Genomic DNA, 21,981 nt, shown 5'->3' with positions numbered 1-21,981 from the left:
ATTAGCATATACTGTCAAACTGTGCTCTTCTTTTTTTTCCTGTGTGTTACGGCCCGGCTCAGATGGCCACAACAAAAAATAGGGAGGACACGGCAACCAGCAACAGTTTTTAAACCCTTCAGAGACATTTATTAAAAACAACCAATTTTATAGGAGTGCAATGGGCGGAAGCCCAAGACATGCCAGTTCAGCGCTCCCTCAGCCTGGTCCTTCCCTAGTCGTAGATCCGGTTTGGCTCCACAGGTCTCCGAGTCCGGATCTCGTCTGCGCCTGGTTCTGGCGTCGGCCAGCCACCATCCCGATTAATGGAACGGCGCTCCTTATATACCATCCCGGTGTCTGGAGGCACCTCCCACAGTCAAGGACCTAATTGATAAACAGCTTACACTACACAGCACACACACAGGACCGCACCGCAGGGCCGTCACACTGTGGGATAAAAAGAAGAACACATGGGCTGCCACCTTATAGTGTCAATGTGCCAATGATCTAGGAGCTATGCTGTCAGGGGCTTTAAAGTAGGGTCACCCAAGGCAGACAGGTCCTAGGTGAAGAACCAGACAAAGTGCAGCCTGAAGACCCCTTATGATGGAAAACAACTTTGAATTTGGTGTTCCCTTGCCCGGACGTGGGTAACCAGGGCCCCACCCGGGAGCTAGGCCTGGAGGTGGGGCAAGTTGGTGAATGCCTGGTGGCTTTTACCCATAGAGACATGGGTCTCCCTTCCCTTGGGCCCATCACCTGTGGGAGGGGCCAAAGGAGTTGGCCCCTGCAGTTTGGGATGGGTGGTGGCCGAGGGAGGGGTCCCTGGCGATCTGATCCTCGGTTGCAGAAGCTGGCTCTTGGGACATGGAATGTCACCTCTTTGGTGGGGAAGGACCCTGAGTTAGTGTGTGAGGTTCAGAAGTTATGGTTCTGGAATCAGTCTCCTTGAGAGTGGCTGGACATACTTCCACTCTAGAGTTGCCCACGGTGAGAGGCGCCGGGCAGGAATGGGCATACTTGTTGCCCCTCATCTCCGTGCCTGTACGTTGGGGTTTACCCCGGTGAATCAGAGGGTAGCCTCCCTCCGCTTACAGGTGGGGGAGGGACAGGTTCTGACTGTTGTTTGTGCTTATGTGCTAAACAGCAGTTCAGATTACCCACCCTTTTTGGAGTCCTTGGAGGGGGTACTGGAGAGTGCCCCTCCTGGGGACTCCGTTGTGCTGCTGGGGAACTTCAACGCTAATGTGGGCAATGACAGTGAGACTTGCAGGGGCATGGTTGGGAGGAACGGTCCCCCCCGATCTGAACTCGAGTGGTGTTCTATTGTTGAACTTCTGTCCTCATCATGGATTGTCCATAACGAACACCATGTTCAGGCATAAGGGTGTCCATATGTGCACTTCGCACTAGGACACCCTCGGCCACAGTTCGATGATCGACTTTGCCATCATTTCGTCAGCTCTGCGGCCATATGTCTTGGACACTTGGGTGAAGAGAGGTGAGGCGCTGTCCACTGAACACTACCTGGTGGTGAGTTGGCTCCGGTGGTGGGGCAGGATGCCGGTCAGACCTGGCAGGCTCAAACTTGTTGTGAGGGTCTGCTGGCAATGTCTTGCAGAGTCTCATGTGAGACAGAGCTGTGATTCGCAGAACTTTGAACACGTTCCGGTGAAGGTGGGATACATTGAGTCTGAGTGGACCATGTTCCGTGCCTCCATTGTTGAGGCGGCATATCGGAGCTGTGGCCGCAAGATTGTCGGTGCCTGTTGTGGCAGCAATCCTTGAACCTCCCTTCGGTGAGGGATGCTGTCAGGCTGAAAAAGGAATCCTATAGGGCCTTTTTGGCCTGTGGGACCCCTGAAGCAGCTGATGGGTACCAGCAGTCGAAGAGGCATTTGGCTCGGGTGGTTGCTGAGGTAAAAACTTGGGCGTGGGAGGAATTTGGAGAGGCCATGGAGAAAGACTTCCGCATGGCTTTGAGATGATTCTGGTCCACCATCCGGCGTCTCAGGAGAGAGAAGCAGTGCAGCACCAACACTGTTTATAGTGGGCATGGTGTGCTCCTGACCTTGACTCGGGATGTTGTGGGTTGGTGGGCAGAGTACTTCGAAGACCTCTTCAATCCCACCAACATGCCTTCCATTGGGGAAGCTTTTGGGTCGGGCTCTCCATTCTCTGGGAACGAGGTTGCCAAGGTTGTTTAAAAAGCTCCCTGGTGGCAAGGCCCCGGGGGTGGATGAGTTTCGCCCGGAGTTCCTTAAAGCTCTGGATGTTGTAGGGTTGTGTTGGCTGACATGAATCTGTTAAGTCCCTGTATGACCAGTGTCAGAGTCTGGTCTGCCTTACTGCTGGCATTGCCGGCAGTAAGTCGGGCTCGTTTCCGGTGAGGGTTGGACTACGCCAAGGCTGCCCTTTGTCACCGAATCTGTTCATTACTTTCATGGACAGAATTTCTAGGTGCAGCCAAGGTGTTGAGGGGATCTGTTTTGGTGGCCTTAAGATTGCATCTCTGCTTTTTGCGGATGATGTGGTTCTGTTGGCTTCATCAGGCCGTAATCTACAGCTCTCGCTGGAGCGAGAGTGAACCAGGATGGGGATCAGTGCCTCCAAATCCGAGGCCATGGTCTTGAGCTGGAAAAAGGTAGAGTGCCTTCTCCGGGTCTGGGGGTCCTGCCCCAAGTGGAGGAGTTTAAGTATCTCAGGATCTTGTTCATGAATGAGGGAAGAAGGTGTTATTGCGCAATAGCCAGCCCTGCCCTAAACCTCACATGGACTGACCTCTGACCAGCTCGGCCTCTAACGGGTCTGGAAAATCTCTAAAACCCTCGAGTTTTACCCTGAGACAGGTCTAGGAGAGATTATCTGTCTAAGCTGATGTCGAGAGAGACTCATCTGGCCTTTAACTACCTTCATTCCAAAAGTTATGACCTTTTTCAGTTAAGAAGCAATCAGCTGAGTAGTCCTTGCAACTGCATAACTTCAATAACCACTTGTTAACGGTAGCTCTCTCCCAATCAACAACGAGCATTTGTTACAGACTAGACAATTTTTAGTGGCTCAACATAAGCCCGAAGGTCATTATTTACCACCACTAAAGGAAAGTCTGAAGCCACCACATTTCTAGAAACATGTTCATAGGTTTTATACTAATTAGAAGAACCAAAAACAATAGATGACTCAATTAATTTCACTGTCCACAAATCTCATAAGAATTTTAATGCATCTTTATTAAGCAAGCTTTTAGCAGGGGTAAATGACAGACTGGTTAATTATCAATGATTACAAATTAAGAATAAAAATAATTAAAAGCACCTTCATCCTATCCTAATTTCTTTCCCTATATTGTGTCACTAATTTACTGAGCGAGGCTTTGGGTGCAGTTCAATTCATACCCAGATGATGGATGATCTCGGCAACAGAAGGTTTTGATGTCCTTGGTTAGAGTCTTGTCTTGTATGGCAAAATCCTCTTCTGAAAAGAAGCAAAGTAGACTGGTTGTTGACCTCTAAATACTCAGATCTTCAGCACTTAGTGACCTTTGTCGATTCACCATGTCTGTTGCAGCAGCCTTCAGATCTTTGGGTTGAGCGCAGAGCGGCGGTCGAATCGGGAACCAAGGTTGAGGGTCAATGGGTCTTGTCCCCTTCTAGCAGTGCGGAGTCTTCACCTCCCCGTGGTTCCAAAGCATGGTTCACCACTTTATACCAGTTTTCACAACAAAGGGTGAAAACTGACGCCAATCTGACAGATGGATTAGCGCAACATCTGCAGTGAAGCGGGTGCTGTACCAGTCCATGGTGAAGAAAGAGCTGAGTCTAAAAGCGAAGCTCTTGAATTGCCGCTCGATCTATGTTCCAACCCTCATCTATGGTCATGACCGAAAGAACGAGGTCACGGATACAAGTAGCCGAAATGGGTTTCCTCCGTAGGGTGTCTGGGCTCTCCTTTAGAGATAAGGTGAAAAGCTCGGTCATCCGGGAAGAACTCAGAGTAGAGCTGCTCCTTCACGTCGAGAGGAGCCTGTTGAGGTGGCTCGGGCATCTGGTTAGAACCACCCATGAGCTGCAGGTCTGAGGCATTTTGTTAGCATGTTTTCTATCATTCTTATAGCTTGATAGGAAGTCTGATCCAAACTGGCAACCACATTAATAAAATGGTGAAATAATATTGACCAAAAAACACTGTATTTTTAAAAGATATCAACGTTTTTCCTCCACAATCCTAACAAATGTTTTTAATGTTCTCTTCACAATATTTATTTATTTACTATTAATCTGTTAGTATGATTTGTTCTTTAAATTGCCATTTATATTATTTTTCAGTCTCAGGAAATGATTGAGGGATGAAGAGACTGATGTCTGGTTCTTAAGGTTCTGACTGGTCTGCGGTTCCTCTTTTGACCCATTCTGTCTGATATCAAACAACTCACTGTGCACCACTGAATATCACCGACACATTTTTTAATGCCCCTATTAAACATCACTGTGATTGTTTAGCCTGGAATGTGCATCTTCCCACTCACATCTGTATTTTTGCCAGAGGTTTTGCTTCTAAGGACGGTGTAGTATCAGGTGGACATTTTAAAAAGTCGCGGGTTGATAGCAGCTCACTGCGGCTGCGTAGCAACCGTCTGTAGGCAACCGTGACAACAGTGTCAGTTCGTGGGGGTGGGGGATCCTATTTAGGTCCCTCAACGACAATTTAGCTGACCTTAATATTTTCCTTGTTTTGTTTTGGTCGTTATTATTACACTTATTGTTGAGATGTGTGTGATAGGTGTGTTTATCAGACATTTATAGCAATACGGAATAAACCGTGTCCCGTATTGTTTAAATACGGGGCGGACACAACAACAACCACCTGTCATTTTAGGCTAGCTTAAGCTAACCTGAATATTTACAACTCTCTTGTTGATACACTGACTTTACTTGCCTACTGTCTTTCAACCACTTTGAAAAGCTTTTCTTCGTCTCTCCAACATCTTTATCCCTCCCCCTCTTCCGTTTTGTCCTCTGGAGTTTTTTTTCTGCCGCCCCATCTTTAGCTCCCTGTTGTCGAGTGCATTACTACAATTCATATTTAAAAGGAAATAAAGCGCCTCAGCTTGTTCTAGAAGGGACGCTGCTCAAGCTACCTGTATGGGAGGGGAGTGCAGCTGGCAGGAGGGGTGCCTAATCAGTGCTGTTCTTGATCATTTCATACACAAACAGCTGTTAAATAAAATGCTGACTAGAAAAAAAATTACCCACATCGTTTTTGCGCCCCCTCTAGTGCAGCGCCCCTATGCGTTGCATACACTGCATACCCACTTTTTGAGCCACTGACATCGGATTACCACTGAGAAAATTGTATATTTTTATGACTGTTTTCCTCAAAGACAGCAGACAGCAACAGAGGGAGAAAAGCAGCACAATAACCTTTACCTTTTGCTGTCAGAAACAGAACTCCAGTGCATGTCTACAGAATGGCAATCACATTACTTCTCTCCCTTTTTCCCTACACAAACAGGGCTGCTACTCTAAAGGTAACATGAAAGGCCTGGCACATACAGAGACATTTAAGGGTCCTCATCTATCTCCTGTGGCCAGGAGCTCTAACGCTTAGCAAATGTCAACAGAAAATAATGCACACACAAAAGCAATCTTATTTGTTCAAAAATTGCTCTAGGTCACTGCAATTCAAGCAAGCAGAGAGAGACGAGTCACCAATACTACACTCCAAACACCCTCTGGTTTGTTTTTCAACTCTTTTCCCTGTTTCTGGTAATTCCCACTTTCATTTCTTTTCCCTTCTAAACTGCCTCCGTTCATCTCTGCTGCTGGGAAACTGATAAATACCCTTCTGGTGTTTCCAGCAGAAACTTATCTGGTCAGCGCTTTTCTCCACTCCCCTTTGGGGGTTTTTAAATCAAGCTATGCCCTTGATTTGTAATGGTGGATTCCTTCACATTATGTATTGCAATTGCAAAATAACAAGCTAATCAACTAAAACATTTTGTCAGTTATTGCTGTAGCAGATGAGCTAGCAATGAAAAAGGGAGAATTCAATAAAGCATGCACCTCTAAGGGGTTTTCATTTAAATGATTACTTCTCTATCTAGCTTCATCTCTTTCTCATTGGTTTTATTTGTAACCATCTGAAAACTGACAATCTCAGAATTTTACTTTTATTTTTTTATGTCATGATTTCACAGGAAATATGAAACACCTCTGCATAATGACAATTTAAGGCAGAATTCGCCTGTACAGTGAACCCTTGCTATATCACAGTTCACCTTTCACGGTCTCGCTGCTTCACGGATTTGCATCGTGCATTGTGTTCTGCATTCTGATTGGCTAAACAGTCTCTCTGCTTCTTATCTACCTGTGTGTCAATAACGTTGCGGTTTAATATGTACACTTACGTAAAACAACTTGCCAATTTCAAGAATCTTTTTGCCCAGAAGAAAAAAGAGCGACAACTACAGATAACTATGTTCTTCTCTCGAAAAAACACACCTGCTTCAGAAGAAAAAAACTCTACAGAGCGAAGTCAGGATGCAGCGGCTCAGTGAAATACACGAGAGTCACTATTTGTTCTACTGTACTTTGTATTTTTTTCATAATCATTTTTCATTTTCTCCCATTCTTATCCAATGACTCGGGTCGCGGTGGGGCGGTGCTGATCTCCGCAATTTGAAGCCTTCAGTTCGTATTGATGATTAAAATGATTATTTTACAGTACAGTAGTTATTTAAAAAAAAAAGAACGTTTATACAGTACTTTTATTTGTTATGCTTGGGCCTGTTAAAAGGTTTTGTTTTTTGGTTTCAATGTATTATGGAGTATTTCATAATAATTGTAAAAAAAACTTTAAAAAAACGGATTTCGCCTATCGCTGGTTCTTTTTGAAACGTAACCCCCGCGAAAAACGAGAAGCAAGACAGAACCTCCTCACACAGCTCCAGAAGCTTGTTACACATGTGAGTGCAGATGGGGTCAGTTAGTCAAGGCAGGTTCTCAGTCAGAAGGTCTTGGTCTTGCACCTTTTCTCGTCTTCTGATGCTCAAGGAACCTATTAACATTTTCCTCAGATCGTTAGTTCAGGCAGGCGGTCTGAGGAGAGGAGAGGGCTATAGAGGAGTTGCAAGTGGTCCTGGGTGAAAGGACTGGAAGTGTGATTGGCTGTTTTTTTAAATCTGGCAGAATAAGCTGATGAGGTCATTAGCTAGTCTGAGGGTCTGACACAGCTTCCTCAGATGTGAAGTGAACCATGGTTCATTGCTGTTGTGTGTGTGAAAGGTCTTGTTCTGCACACACACATCCTCAAAAAGACTGATGCATGGTCTCAGTTTCAGCAAACTATTTCAGATCAGTAGCTGCAGCTACAAAAACGCTCCAGTCAAAGCAGGCCCGTGACTTTGACTTTGACTCAGGTTTGCTAAAGCAGCTACTAATAAGAGCAACTTCTTTACCACTCTCATATGGCAAATTAGAAATAAAATCTATTGTGAAGGAAGAATTTAAAAATGATTGGTATTTTTATTCTATTCAAAAAATTGTACGCAAGATGAGTCAAAATTCATGAAAGAGTAGGGGAGAGGATATTTTTATCAAGATTTTGATTTGGTCATATTTAACATAATCTGAAAAGAATAGGAAAACGTCCAAGAGGAGTTTGTGAATGTTGAAATTCACAGGAGACAGTGGAACACATTTATGGAGAAAGAGGTAGTCTTCAAAATTGATTTGACAAACAAAAAGTACAATTTAATTTAGAGTGCATTCACACCAGCCCTGTATAGTCCACTTTAATCAAACTCTAGTTCGTTTGCCTAGATGATCTGGTTTGTTTGGGGAGGTGTGAACTCTAATGCCGGACCAAAAAAGCAAACTCTGGTCTGCCATAAAACCTCAGCCTCCGTTTGGTTAACATGAACTCTGATGCGGTTTGAATCCAGTGTGAATGCAAGCGGACCAGAGACCGCTCCAAAATTAGGAAACCAACTGGTCAATATATTACTCTCTGGTCTGTGGGTTACTGGAGGTGTTGTGTTAGTTGCCAAGGCAACAGGTCTGTGTGTAGAGCAAAGCCAATACACAGAGAAAGGAGCAAGTAGAGTATAAGTGGTTTAAAGTTATTTGAAACTTGCTTATCAGTTTATTTTCCCTTTGTTGTGGCGCACTGCAGCTGCTGGAATTTTTTAACCTTCAATAAATGACTGGACTAATTGTAAAAAACTGGACTAATTTTCTGTTCAATTTTTATAGGTTTTCCTCAGGTTAAAACCTTTGGTTCTGCATGAAACTGTGCGTTCTCTTCACAGTTTGGGGGTACTGCATTTCTTGCAATTGGCAAGAAATGCAGTACCCCAATATCTTATTTGTTCATAGAATGTGGTGATATTAATAACAAATAGGATGAAATATCTCAGAGTATAAAATCCATGCTCTGTCCAATTTTAACAAACACATTTTAACACCAGCATGTATGTAAAATTAAATTATTGACTGGTTTTGTTATAGCTGAGTAGTTTTGGATGCAGCACCACCACATTGAGCATATTTCATTTGCTCAGTTTACTAAATATTTAGTTAGCAAACTAAATATTTAGATCTATGCTAAATATAAAGTGCCGAAAAATATTTAGTTTGTAAACTACAAACTTAGCACAGACTTAAGTATTTATTTGGAAATATTTAAATAGGAAACTAGATGTGTAGCTTCCTATCTAAATATTTATGTTTATTATAGTGTGGAAGTTTGATATTCATATGAGTAGCATGGTGAAAATATGACTGGAAAATACACATCCATCTTTCAACATAAACAACTAAAATATTGCTGTTAATTTTTTACTGTGAGATTTTACAAACAACGTCCCAAAGGCAAGGTGACCCAAGGACACAACTGAGACAAAACAAAGCAGGGATTCAAACCACCCACCAACTGCAGAATGATCTCCTGCCACCGTTGCTACGATATTTTCCCAGTAAAATTATGAAATGATGATCATGGGTGAGAGAGGCATGGTGGGATTAGTTGAATGGGAAGGAGAGGCCAGTGAATACCTATCAACCCAGATCAGGATTGTTCACTACACGGTCCTTTAAGCACTCTTACCTGTCAACTTATTTGCTTCTGCTGTCATAGAACCATTAGCCATGGTTAGGAAGGAGAGATACTTAATATTCAAACCATCCATTCACATATTTGAATTCAAATGTGGTGACAATTACATTAAATATTAAAGAAAATACAGTAGTTATCCTTCATGAAGCATTTGCTTAGAGTTGTCAGTTTCTGGAGTGAAAAGTGGAATATCAATAGGAGATTTGGTTTGTCATTCAAGGTCAAAGTAGGACACACAGGGAAAACATTCCATTATTCTTTTTTAACTCACCAAGAAAAAGCATATTCAAACAACAATTAAGGTACAAATAAATATGCCATACTATCTATTGATTTTTATATTTTATATTGCCAAAAAGTAAAATTTTTCTCTCATCTCTCCATAGGACATTCTCCCAGAAGCTTTGTGGCTTGTCAGCATGTAGTTTGGCAAATTCCAGTCTGATATTTTTATGATTTGTTTTCAACAATGGTCGCCTCCATTAAGTCCATTTTGGCTCAAACAACATCGGATGGTGCGATCTGACACTGATGTTCTGCAAGATTGAAGTTCACCTTTAATCTCTAGAAGTTTTTCTGGACTCTTTTGTTACCGTTTGTATTATCCATCTCTTTGTTTTGTCCTCAATTTTCCTCCTGCGGCCACATCTAGGGAGGTTGGATACAGTCACATGGATCTTATATTTCTGAATAAAATATGCAGTTGTAGTCACAGGAAACCAAGTTACTCAGAGATGGTTTTGTAACATTTACCTTTAACATGCTTGTCTACAATTTTCTTTCTAATCTTATGAGACAGCTCTTTCCTTTCCTTCTTCTGGTCCATGTTGAGTGTGGTACACCAGTGACTTGCTGTCAGGGGAGGCAGGTGAGGTTCTGCCTCACCTGTCATCATGGAAGAATGATATAATGACAAGATAATTTATATTGCTATTTTTATCCTGTGTTTTGTACTATGAAGTATTTATTTTTCATTTAGCTTAACCAATTTTGATAATTTTTTTCTTCAAAATCGCTGAATTTTTGCAGTTTCCCATTCAAATGCTCAGAAGCGCAGCTGGTGAGGCAGCAGGAAGCTGAGCCTCACCTTGGATTGAGCAAACTCTTGCTAACTGCACCAGCTGCCATTCTATGAGAGCATGTTCATCCTGTCTGTACGTTGCCAATAAAATGGTTAAAAAAGTTTTAATATATAAACTGATTTTCCATCATTTAGCTTATCTATATAATGTACAGTGTTTGTTGTCACCAACTCTGTGTGTAACGTGTTTCATGTGCTGAGGAGCGATCAGAAACGGCAGAGAACAGATTCGAGGTGAGGCAGGCAGTTTTCTTGCCTCATGGCAGGGGGCGATCATGATCCCACACATTGTGACTCTGTCTGCAGAATAAGAGACAGGGGGTTAGTGATACAGTAAATAAGTGAAGCTACACGCAACGAGTCTACGTGTAGCTTGGCCGATACAGAGAGCGAGAAAAAGGTGGTTTTGAGTTGTACTTCAACGGGTTTTCCCTTTGCTGTGCAGCATAGCACTAAATTAATAATATCTATATTTTCAAGTTTCATTGAGTTAACGGAATTATTCTACCATGGGTGGCATGTAAAAGTATAGTCTTTTTGCCCTTCAATGTTGTCTGAATGCTCGGAATTTCCGTATGTAAACACTGACCCCTTAAAGAATGTAGACACCTGTGATGCTAAGTAGTGGTCACATCTTGATTTAACAAGGACACACCTGGATTTAACATGTCCCTTTAGTCACATTATTTTCAGGTGTACCATCATTTTTGTCCAGGCCAGTTTCATGGCTTTATTTTCTAAAATAATTCTTTTGAAGCATGTCTGACTTTCATTTGTTTGTTCTCAAAGAATTTTTATTCATTATTACCTTTGTCAGGTTCAAGTTATTTCTGTGGCCATTGTGGGGTTTTCTTTTATTAACAGAGGAGTACCAACAATTTTGTCCACATATGTAGCTTCATTTTATAACGATGTATATATCAAACATGGCTTAAAAGAAATTTGACTTTGCAATTAATTGACTTGAAATTGGGCTTCTGTCTCTAACAAAAAAAAGTGTCCTGTTTCTGACACTGTCTTAAGCATGTCATCATAAAAATGCCTTTCCATTATGCTGCTTAGAACCATTTAAGTTTGTCTAAGCTCAGCAGACTCACAGTTCCACCATTTGTTTTCTAATTGCTGCTGCTGCTAGCCTGAGAGAGGAAGAGAAGGAGAATTGCTCTGTGAGGCACAAGCTGGTTGGGGGCTACAGCTCCAAGGAAGAGCTTAAGGTACTTTAGTGGCGCTCAGTGAGAGCAAGAATTTAGACACCCCACAAATGGTTGCCATGGCAGATTCATACACGAAAGAATCAAAGCAATAGTCCAGGTATGCTTTTGATGAGGAAATAACATGATATGAAGCTCAAAATCCATTTTACATAATCCCACACAACTCCCTCACACAATTGTCGGCCCAAACAAATATCTAAATTACATTAAAAAAAATTAAAATCAGTGAAATGGGCTGCAAACACAAAGACAATAAAAAGTAAACATCTTAAAAGAAATTTAAGACCTGCTGGCCAATTGACCATGCTGCTGTAACATTCTACCCAGACGCTCAGAGACAATTCCCAAACATCAACGCATGGATAACCTTAGAGAGACAGCCACATGTGTCTGGAGGTAACCGGCTGCATCACACAGAAATCCAGAGACGACAACAGCAAGTGCATAGATGCGTATAAACAGGGGCGCCTGTTTATGTGGGGGAAAAGTTAGGACAATTCAAAGGATCCCTGACCAACAGGGGGCCCTCCAAATTGTTATTTTTTTTTGTTCATAGAAATTAAAAAAATCACAATCTCATGTGGCTGCTCATCCTCCCTCCCCTTGCTCTGTGCTATGCTGTAGCTAGCTCAGCCTGTTGTGAATGCTCATTCTAGTTAGCATAGCTACGAATGACAACAGATAAACAATTTTCCTGTACTGATAAGTTGCTTCTCCACCATTAGCACATTTAGCATAGCAGTGAGTGAATGAGGTTGATTGACAGCGCTAAAAGCGTCCTACTGGTTCTGATTGGTTGTTTGGGCTGGAACATTGCATTACTTTAGCCAGCAATAGTAGTTCAGGTGGAGGAGATTGATTGTTTTCACAGATTATCTGTCTCATAACAAACTGGCATGACATGATGACTTTAACAAATATGGAGAAAACATATATTTTTTATTAAAATTATGTACTACATAGCATTTTATGAGAAGTCTGGATTGCTCCATGTATATTTTGCAAGTTGCCTGTGACTTTTGCTCATGGGGAGAGACATTTCAGTAATCTAAAAATTATATTAAAAATTTAATCAGCCAATACTCCACATACAGTATGCAAGTAGGTTACTTAATTTTTTTTCTATCACTTTAGATTACTGAAGCTCAAAGAAAGGTAAGCTTTCTTTACCTTTCTTTAATTCATCTCGGCGGATTGTCCCATCCTCAGCCATGCTGAACCTTCTACTCCCCTGACGCTCCTTCTGCAGACTCCTACAGTTTCACATTTTGTAAATAAATCCTTAAAACTGTTTTCTTGTCAGAGGGTTTCTGCATGTCGGTCAGACCAGCCACTAAAACCATGACAAGCAACCAATTTCAACAGAGGATGTGAACCGCACAACGGGAGCATGAAGGGAAATAAAATGATACATTATTCAAATAATTTTTTACTAATAAAAAACTGAAAAGTGTGGTGTGCAAAAGTATTCAACCCCCTTTTCTCTGAGTGCAACCAATTTCCTTCAGAAGTTTCCTGATTACTGCTAATGACTAAACAGAGTCCAGCTGTGTGTAATCTAATCTCTAGACATCCAGCTGCTCTTTGACGCCTCAGAGGCTCAGAGAATATTGGAGAGCAGACAGCATCATGAAGTCCAAGGAACACAGTGGATAGGTCAGGGAGAAAATTGTGGAGAGGCTTAAAGCAGGCTGAGGCTGGAAAAAGTTTTGAACATCTCACTGTTCAATCCATCATCTGGAAATGAAAACAGTCTGTAAACCTACAAGGCAAGGCCGTCCACCTGAACCTAAACTGAACAAGGAGAGCGCTCATCAGAGATGCAGCCAAGAGGCCCATGGTGGCTCTGGACCAGATGCAGAGGTCCACAGCTCAGGTGGAGGAATCTGTCCACAGGACATTATTAGTCATCACTGCACAAATGTGGTTTCATTGAAGAGTGGCAAAAAGAAAGCTATTATTAAAAGAAAACCATAAGAGGTCCTGTGTAAAAGCCTAAATTCAGTTTTGTTCGTTCAGACATTTGTCAGGATGTGTGTTTTTCTGTGTTTATTTTGAGTTTTCTGTGTCTCTGTGTTGTCCTGTCTCCCCTTGATTAGTTCCCAGATGTGTCTCGTTCCCTGATTACCTCCTGTGTATTTAGTGTCACCTGTGTCTTTGTCAGGTCGTCGTCTCATTTTGGCGTCTGTCCTGTGTGTGCGAGTTTGTTTCCGTCTTCTAATGTACCAGTTGCTACCGATGTTGAGCCCTGGCTTCTGCTCTGTCGTGCTGCCTGGTTTTGTGGACTAATTTTGAACTGTTCATCATTAAAAAACATCATTCACACGTCTACCTGGATTCTCAGTGTCTGCCTCACCACTTCACTCCACCACCTCATGACACATTTAGGATAAATTGTTTATATTTCTTATGATAATTTGTTTATTTGGATAAAAATGATTACTAGTTAAATCTCCAATGCATACAAATTTGTTATATTGGACTATACTATACAACTGGTATGCTAATGCCTTCTTTTAAATTTGCATATCTAATTTCAGTTAAGGATTTTAAGGTTGGGGCAGTTGGAGTGGAGCCACACAGTTTTTTGACCTCTCTCTCTCTCTTTAGACTCTCTTGTTTACTCTTTATTAATTTGTGGAAAAGTAACATTTGTACCATTTTTATTTCTGAAGTAAACTGTTTAACTTTATCAAGAGGATCCAGTCTGGTTTTTTGTCCTTTCGTCATCAAGTGAACCGAATGGGAAAGACGGAGCGTGTCAAGCTCATGGCTTCATTATTTAGGAACCTACATCCTGTTTGCAGTTTACCAGAAGCAAACAAGTGGAAGAAGAAGCTTTGGTCAGACATGATCAAAATAAGGAAGATGGATAGAAACACACATATCATGTGTTAGGAAAGAAGCTCTTAAAATGCATCAAATGCGAGGCCAAACACGATTGTTTGGCTCAAGTCTGCTTTCTACCTAATATTCAGAGTAAACGAAGTTGGGCTTCAGTAGCCTGAAGGGGTCTGTGTATTTTCAGGCAGTTCATTTTTTCATTTGAAGTGAAAGATGAAAAAACAAAGAGACTCGTTTTTGTTTATTAATCGGAAATCGGATAACAGCTGGATTTTCGTGATTTCATTTTTGACAAGTGGTCTGACCCGGAAGTTCTCTCTGTCCGGCACACTTTGTTTTTGTAAACTCGTCTATAGCGGCATACAATTAATTTGATCATGACATCTTCACACAGAAAGCCTTATACTCTGACTTTGTTTTGTATATGAAGGTAATGGCTTCTAAATGCAGCTTCCGATTCAGTAAATGGCTAAAGGGCTAGTCCGCCCAATTTTTTTTACCCACCTTTAATCTGCTCTGGTTTAAAACGACGCTCAAACCGCGACTAGAACATTCTGCCAGTCATTCAAACCCTATAGTTTTTGTTTAAATTTTTCTTTCTGAATAACATTAGCATACCAATTATAATCCGGTATGTCATGAGCAAGCATGCAGAAAAGGTTAATTATCCAAAATATTCAATAAAAATGTAGCAATTTCTACCTGGTAAGAAATGTTTGAAATAATGTGCCAATTATTAAAAGCTTAACTAAAACCTAAATGGAAAATCGGATAACGAACTGTTATCTGATTTCCGATTTTGGTTTAATAAACGAAAAACAGAAAAACAAGTCTTTTTGATTTTTAATTTTTCACTTCAAACGAAAAAACAAACTGCCTGAAAATACACTGACCCACGACGACTCCATGCACCCAACTTCCTGATACACACGAAGCCAGAGCGTCGCTAACCTCCCATTCATACCTGGTGACGGTCACACCCACCTCGACACACCTATGTCAAAGCCGCGTGCTCACCTGTCACCTACATACTTATTTAATTCATATGGCTCTTACAGCTGGTATGCTAATGCTATTCACAAAGGTAAAACTTAAAATCTGTAGGGTTTGAATGACTAGTAGAATGTTCTTGTCGCGGTTTGAGTGTCTTGAATTGTAGTTTTTAAACTAGGACAGATTAAAGGCTCTCAAGGTTGTAAAAGATTGGGTGGACTAGCCCTTTGACCATTTACTGAATCGGAAGCTACATTCAGAAGCCAACTTTAGCTTTGAATAAAAAACAAAATTATAATATGGTCCTACAGTTTTTAGATGTGCCACAGGTACAAAACACTGGAATGAAATGACTTAATTACCTCCTTCTTGTGTAGATCAGTTCTCCAGAGCCTTAATGACCTAATTATTCTATTCAGGTGTGGTGCAGCAGAGGCACATCTAAAAGTTGCAGGGCAGTGGCCCTCCAGGACTGGAGTTTGACAATTGTGAAATAGAGTATTTTATTCTAGTGGATAAATTCAATTAGTTAGTAAGTACAGTGAGTCCACTTAACATATGTATCCTTATCCTATTAGCTCCTGACCAACATCAACTCCAAAATCTCTCTCTTTTGTTCTCTGAAACATAAAATACTAAGACTGATTGTCAAGCAGTTCCTAATTACATGGCAGCTTTATTACTAAATTACCGAATAATTAGTCTCAACTTAGAAACCCCTTTTCCTGCTTTTGTGTAGAATCATGTAATTGTTTGGACACTGTTTTTCTTTAAATTAAAAAAAAATCTTATCTCATATTTAAACCTTATTGTTATTGCAGTTTTGCAAAGATTCCAAGATTTAAGACACCCATTTGTTGTTCATTCTGCTTGGTCTTCAGAAACCTCCAGTCGGTCTTGACAGATGGCAGCTTGTACTGATCCAGGTTCTGGTCCTGCTGGAGGTTTTTCGTGCTAAATGCAAGGTTTTCCTCTCCACTGTTGCTGCATTCCTGCTCTGCAAGCGATTATGGCTATGATCTCGTCCAGGAGGAATGAGTACTTCAAGTCATTGACAAACTGCATGGAGTCATTGACTACATGCAGATTCCAGTCTACTTCAGATAATTAATTTTACATGCTGTACTGTTTGGTAACAATTATAATGTATTGTCGTGAAAACTGGCATAGGGTTGTGAGATCTTTCCAGGTACACGCAGAAAACAGAGCATAAAGGCCTGAGGGAAATAAGTAATCTATGAGTTGATTTAAGTATAATCATAAATGAATATATATGTGCACATTTAAACACTGAATGATTTTCTGACATATATTCTTGTATTTTAATCTGTAAGGCTGATAAAAACATGATGATTATGGTTGATGATTATGTATGAGATTTACAGCCATGTTTGATAAGTAATAATGGATTATAGGGATGTGCTGATTTAAATGTGTTGACTCAAAGTTATGATGAATGTAAAGGATAAGATGATTGTGTTAAGCTGATTTAGAATGAATTAACAGAAATGTAATGATTTAAACAGATGGATCTCAGGCTGTGTCATAATGGGCAAGCTGAGCAGAAGCAGAGACTCAAGGGACTTGCAAGGAAGCAGATGGCCTTGCAGAAAAGGGGAAGTTCACATGAGGTTAGCGCTGTGAGTCATGCAAGGGCTGACGGTTGGGAAAGGTTGGGACTTTCCACCGACTCATTGAACATGCGAAAAGTCACGTACACCAGCCATCTCCCCCCATACACAACCATGGGCTGAGATAGTATAAAAGACGGCAGAAAGAGGAAGAGAGTGTTCTTAGTCCCCGGCGGCGAGTCGACAGGAGGACGCAGAGGAAACATCAGCAGAGGTGTCAGGTCTAAATACCTATTAAAGACAATTTAAACAAATACAGGAAAGACAAGAGAGTTAGATTCTTTTATACTCGCGAGGAGAGCAGACAGAGAGATGCTTCCAGTTACAAATCTCCAACCGCTCTGAAACACATCTGTCTGTTCCTCTCTTTTTATTTCTCTTTAGGAACCCTGCCACAAGGGGCGCTGCAACTCTATGGGGTGGGGTCAAAACATTCATCACATGGTTGCAGCGCTAAATAACATTCACTTCTAGACACATGTTATCTATACTCTAGATCCCTTTTGCTCCAAGAACGGCGTTGAATAAGACACATTGCATAGCTTCAAAGCAACGGCTTTGTATCACAAAGAAGCACAGAGCAGAGTTTATTGTCAGGCATGTAAAACTCTGCTGGGAGCAATTAACACCTCTGTCTTGTAGGAAGTCCTGCAGGGCAACAGCTGCTGAGAGTAGCTGTCACCCCTATTTCCCAGGGAAATCTCAGGATAGAATCAAAGTTATTTAGCACACAGAAACATTATCTAAATGTAACTACAAGGCTACATGATACAACAAATATTTGATAATTACTAAAAATGCAATTTACCCAACAAGAGGACCGCACCCTGGCGCTACGGGGAAGTTGAGACTTCGCGCCGCCGAGAAGGGACAAGATCCATCAGCCCCCAGCCCTGGCTCCTGATTCTACCGCCGACTCTGCCTCTACTCAACGATCTCAAACCAACCGCAACAGACTTGGAGAAAAGACAAAGATCCCTGGAGGGATGAAGAATTGGATGTTCGAAGGACAAGGACCAACTCTGCTTTGCTTCTATTCTAAAGAGGATTTTTCCACACAAAGACAAAGATTCTGAACCAAGGAATTAAAGACTTCTGTTGCCAAGATCAACTGCCATCTGGGTATGAGTCGAACTGCTCCCCAAAAGCCTCTCTCAGTTTATTAGTGACACGGGTCAGGGAAGGAAGTTAGGATAATATGTTTGGGTTATGTTGATTTTATTATTTTGAATCAGTATTGTAATCTCTAATAATTAATCTGTATGTCACTTACCCCTGCTAAAGCTTGCTTAATAAATATATCTTTATAAAATTTTATAGAGGTTGGTGGACATTGAAATTAATTAAGTCATTGATTATTTAAGTTTCTCCAATTAAAGTAAAATCAGTGTACATGATTCCAGTAATGTGGTGGCTTCGGACTTTCCTTTAGTGAGAGTAAAAATAACGACCCTGGGACTTGAATCTAAGTCACTAAATCTAATCTAGCCGTTTCCAAGTGCAGGTTATTTAAGAGAGAGGGCTACCGTTAACAGAAGTGGTTATTGGGACTACGCAGCTGTTTTTTTTGTTTTTTCTTTCGAAAAGTATTTATTGTTACTGTAAACATTTTAAAATTTACATTTTTTCAATTATACAGAAATTTTCAAGAACTTACAATTTCATCAGTTTGGACTAAAAGAAGCTAAGAACAAGAGTATAAAAAACAAAATCTCTGTGTATTAAAAGTTGAGCAGGACCGGGGTGACTCCTTCCCAAGTCCGGAGCCGTCCCGACCTTCCAAACAGCGCTGGTGCTCAGAGGGGAAACCTGCCCTGAAGCTCCTTCCCTCCTGCCTCACCCGGAGAGCCAGGCCGCCGCTGCTTGGACCTCTACTCGTGTAGCGCCGGCTCCTTCGTCCACGGAGGCGCAGGCGATTCTTCTTGGTGGCTGTGTCCTTGGCGCGCCACCTGCAGCCCTTGATGTTCTTCTTTTTTATGCAGCTGTGAGGGCTACTCAGTTGACTGTTCCTTAAGTGTAGAGGGTCGTAACTTCTGGATCGAAGGTAGTTAGAGCTAGACGAGTCTCTCTCGCCACCGGTTTAAACAGATTATCTCTCATAGACCTCCTGTAGGGTAAGACCCAGGTCTTAGAGATATTCCGGACCTGTTAGACAGAGAACTGGTCAGTAGTCAGTTCAGAGGAGTTGTGAGGAGTGGGCGGGGCTGACTATTGTTAGATTAACAGACAGTATGTATGATTGAACTGAAATGTTTTTGTCCATCCATCCATCCATCTCCTTCCGCTTATCCGAGGTCGGGTCGCGGGGGTAGCAGCTTCAGAAGGGAGGCCCAGACTTCCCTCTCCCCAGCCACTTCTTCTAGCTCCTCCGGGGGAATCCCGAGGCGTTCCCAGGCCAGCCGAGAGACATAGTCCCTCCAGCGTGTCCTGGGTCTTCCCCGGGGCCTCCTCCCGGTGGGACGTGCCCGGAACGCCTCACCAGGGAGGCGTCCAGGAGGCATCCTGACCAGATGCCCGAGCCACCTCAACTGGCTCCTCTCGATGTGAAGGAGCAGCGGCTCTACTCTGAGTCCCTCCCGGATGACTGAGCTTCTCACCCTATCTCTAAGGGAGAGCCCAGCCACCCTACGGAGAAAACCCATTTCGGCCGCTTGTATCCGCGATCTCGTTCTTTCGGTCATGACCCAAAGCTCATGACCATAGATGAGGGTGGGAACGTAGATCGACCGGTAAATCGAGAGCTTCGCTTTTTGGCTCAGCTCTCTCTTCACCACGACGGACCGGTACAGCGCCCGCTTGACAGCAGACGCTGCGCCAATCCGCCTGTCGATCTCCCGCTCCCTTCTTCCCCCATTCGTGAACAAGATCCCGAGATACTTAAACTCCTCCACTTGGGGCAGGACACCCCCCCTGACCCGGAGAAGGCACTCTACCCTTTTCCGGCTCAAGACCATGGCCTCGGATTTGGAGGCACTGATCCCCATCCCGGCCGCTTCACACTCGGCTGCGAACCGCTCCAGCGAGAGCTGCAGATCACGATCTGATGAAGCCAAAAGGACCATATCGTCTGCGAAAAGCAGAGATGAGATCCTAAGGCCACCAAATCGGATCCCCTCAACACCTTGGCTGCGCCTAGAAATTCTGTCCATGAAAGTGATGAACAGAATCGGTGACAAAGGGCAGCCCTGGCGGAGTCCAACTCTCACCGGAAACGAGCCCGACTTACTGCCGGCAATGCGGACCAGACTCTGACACCGGTCATACAGGGACCTGACAGCCCGTATCAAAGGGCCCGGTACCCCATACTCCCGGAGAACCCCCCACAGGGCTCCCCGAGGGACACGGTCGAACGCCTTCTCCAAGTCCACAAAACACATGTAGACTGGTTGGGCGAACTCCCATGCACCCTCCAGGACCCTGCCGAGGGTGTAGAGCTGGTCCAGTGTTCCACGACCAGGACGAAAACCACACTGCTCTTCCTGAATCCGAGGTTCGACTATCCGACGGACCCTCCTCTCCAGGACCCCTGAATAGACCTTGCCAGGGAGGCTTAAGAGTGTGACCCCTCTATAATTGGAGCACACCCTCCGGTCCCCCTTTTTGAACAGGGGGACCACCACCCCAATCTGCCAATCCAGGGGAACTGCCCCCGATGTCCATGCGACATTGCAGAGTCGCGTCAACCAACACAACCCTACAACATCCAGAGCCTTAAGGAACTCCGGGCGGATCTCATCCACCCCCGGGGCCTTGCCACCGAGGAGCTTTTTAACCACCTCGGCGACCTCGCCCCCAGAGATTGGAGAGCCCAACCCAGAGTCCCCAGGCTCCGCTTCCTCAGTGGAAGGCATGTTGGTGGGATTGAGGAGGTCTTCGAAGTACTCTGCCCACCGGCCCACAACGTCCCGAGTAGAGGTCAGCAGCACACCATCCCCACTATAAACAGTGTTGGTGCTGCACCGCTTCCCCCCCCTGAGACGCCGGATGGTGGACCAGAATCGCCTCGAAGCCGTACGGAAGTCTTTCTCCATGGCCTCTCCAAACTCCTCCCACGCCCGAGTTTTTGCCTCAGCAACCGCCCGAGCCGCATGCCGCTTCGCCCGCCGGTACCCATCAGCTGCTTCCGGAGTCCCACAGGCCAAAAAGGCCCGATAGGACTCCTTCTTCAGCCTGACGGCATCCCTCACCGAAGGTGTCCACCAGCGGGTTCGAGGGTTGCCGCCGCGACAGGCACCGACAACCTTGCGGCCACAGCTCCGATCGGCCGCCTCGACAATGGAGGCACGGAACACGGTCCACTCAGACTCCATGTCCCCCACCTCCCCCGGGACGTGTTCGAAGTTTTGCCGGAGATGGGAGTTAAAGCTCCGTCTCACAGGGGATTCCGCCAGACGTTCCCAGCAGACCCTCACAACACGTTTGGGCCTGCCAGGTCTGACCGGCTTTCGCCCCCACCACCGGAGCCAACTCACCACCAGGTAGTGGTCAGTGGACAGCTCCGCACCTCTCTTCACCCGAGTGTCCAAGACATACGGCCGCAGATCCGATGAAACGATGACAAAGTCGATCATCGAACTGCGGCCTAGGGTGTCCTGGTGCCAAGTGCACATATGGACACCCTTATGCTTGAACATGGTGTTCGTTATGGACAATCCATGGCGAGCACAGAAGTCCAGCAACAGAACACCGCTCGAGTTCAGGTCGGGCGGGCCGTTCCTCCCAACCACGCCCCTCCAGGTCTCACTGTCATTGCCCACGTGAGCGTTGAAGTCCCCCAGCAGAACAAGGGAGTCCCCAGGAGGAGCACTCTCCAGTACCCCCTCTAAGGACTCCAAAAAGGGTGGGTAATCTGAACTGTCGTTCGGCCCGTAAGCACAAACGACAGTCAGAACCCGTCCCCCCACCCGTAGGCGGAGGGATGCTACCCTCTCGTTCACCGGGGTAAACCCCAACGTACAGGCGCCGAGATGGGGAGCAACAAGTATGCCCACTCCTGCCCGACGCCTCTCACCTTGGGCAACTCCAGAGTGGAAGTATGTCCAGCCCCTCTCAAGGAGACTGGTTCCAGAACCAGAGCCGTGCGTCGAGGTGAGACCGACTATTTCTAGCCGGAACCTCTCGA

General features: G+C 44.0%; 1 long non-coding RNA gene across 1 annotated transcript; it reads left to right on the top strand.

The window, feature by feature from the left end:
- The first annotated feature begins 1,482 nt into the window (after nt 1-1,482).
- LOC116711447 (uncharacterized) lies at nt 1,483-18,154 on the top strand. Its single transcript, XR_004337232.1, has 3 exons — nt 1,483-1,493; nt 16,755-17,073; nt 17,678-18,154. It is a non-coding gene; the product is annotated as an uncharacterized LOC116711447 (long non-coding RNA).
- The last annotated feature ends 3,827 nt before the right edge of the window (nt 18,155-21,981 follow it).

This window comes from Xiphophorus hellerii, chromosome 21 (genome assembly GCF_003331165.1).
Source record: "Xiphophorus hellerii strain 12219 chromosome 21, Xiphophorus_hellerii-4.1, whole genome shotgun sequence".
Classification (NCBI taxonomy): Eukaryota; Metazoa; Chordata; class Actinopteri; order Cyprinodontiformes; family Poeciliidae; genus Xiphophorus; species Xiphophorus hellerii.
The sequence above is the reverse complement of the archived record's forward strand: the minus strand, read 5'-3'. Positions and strand labels throughout refer to the sequence as shown.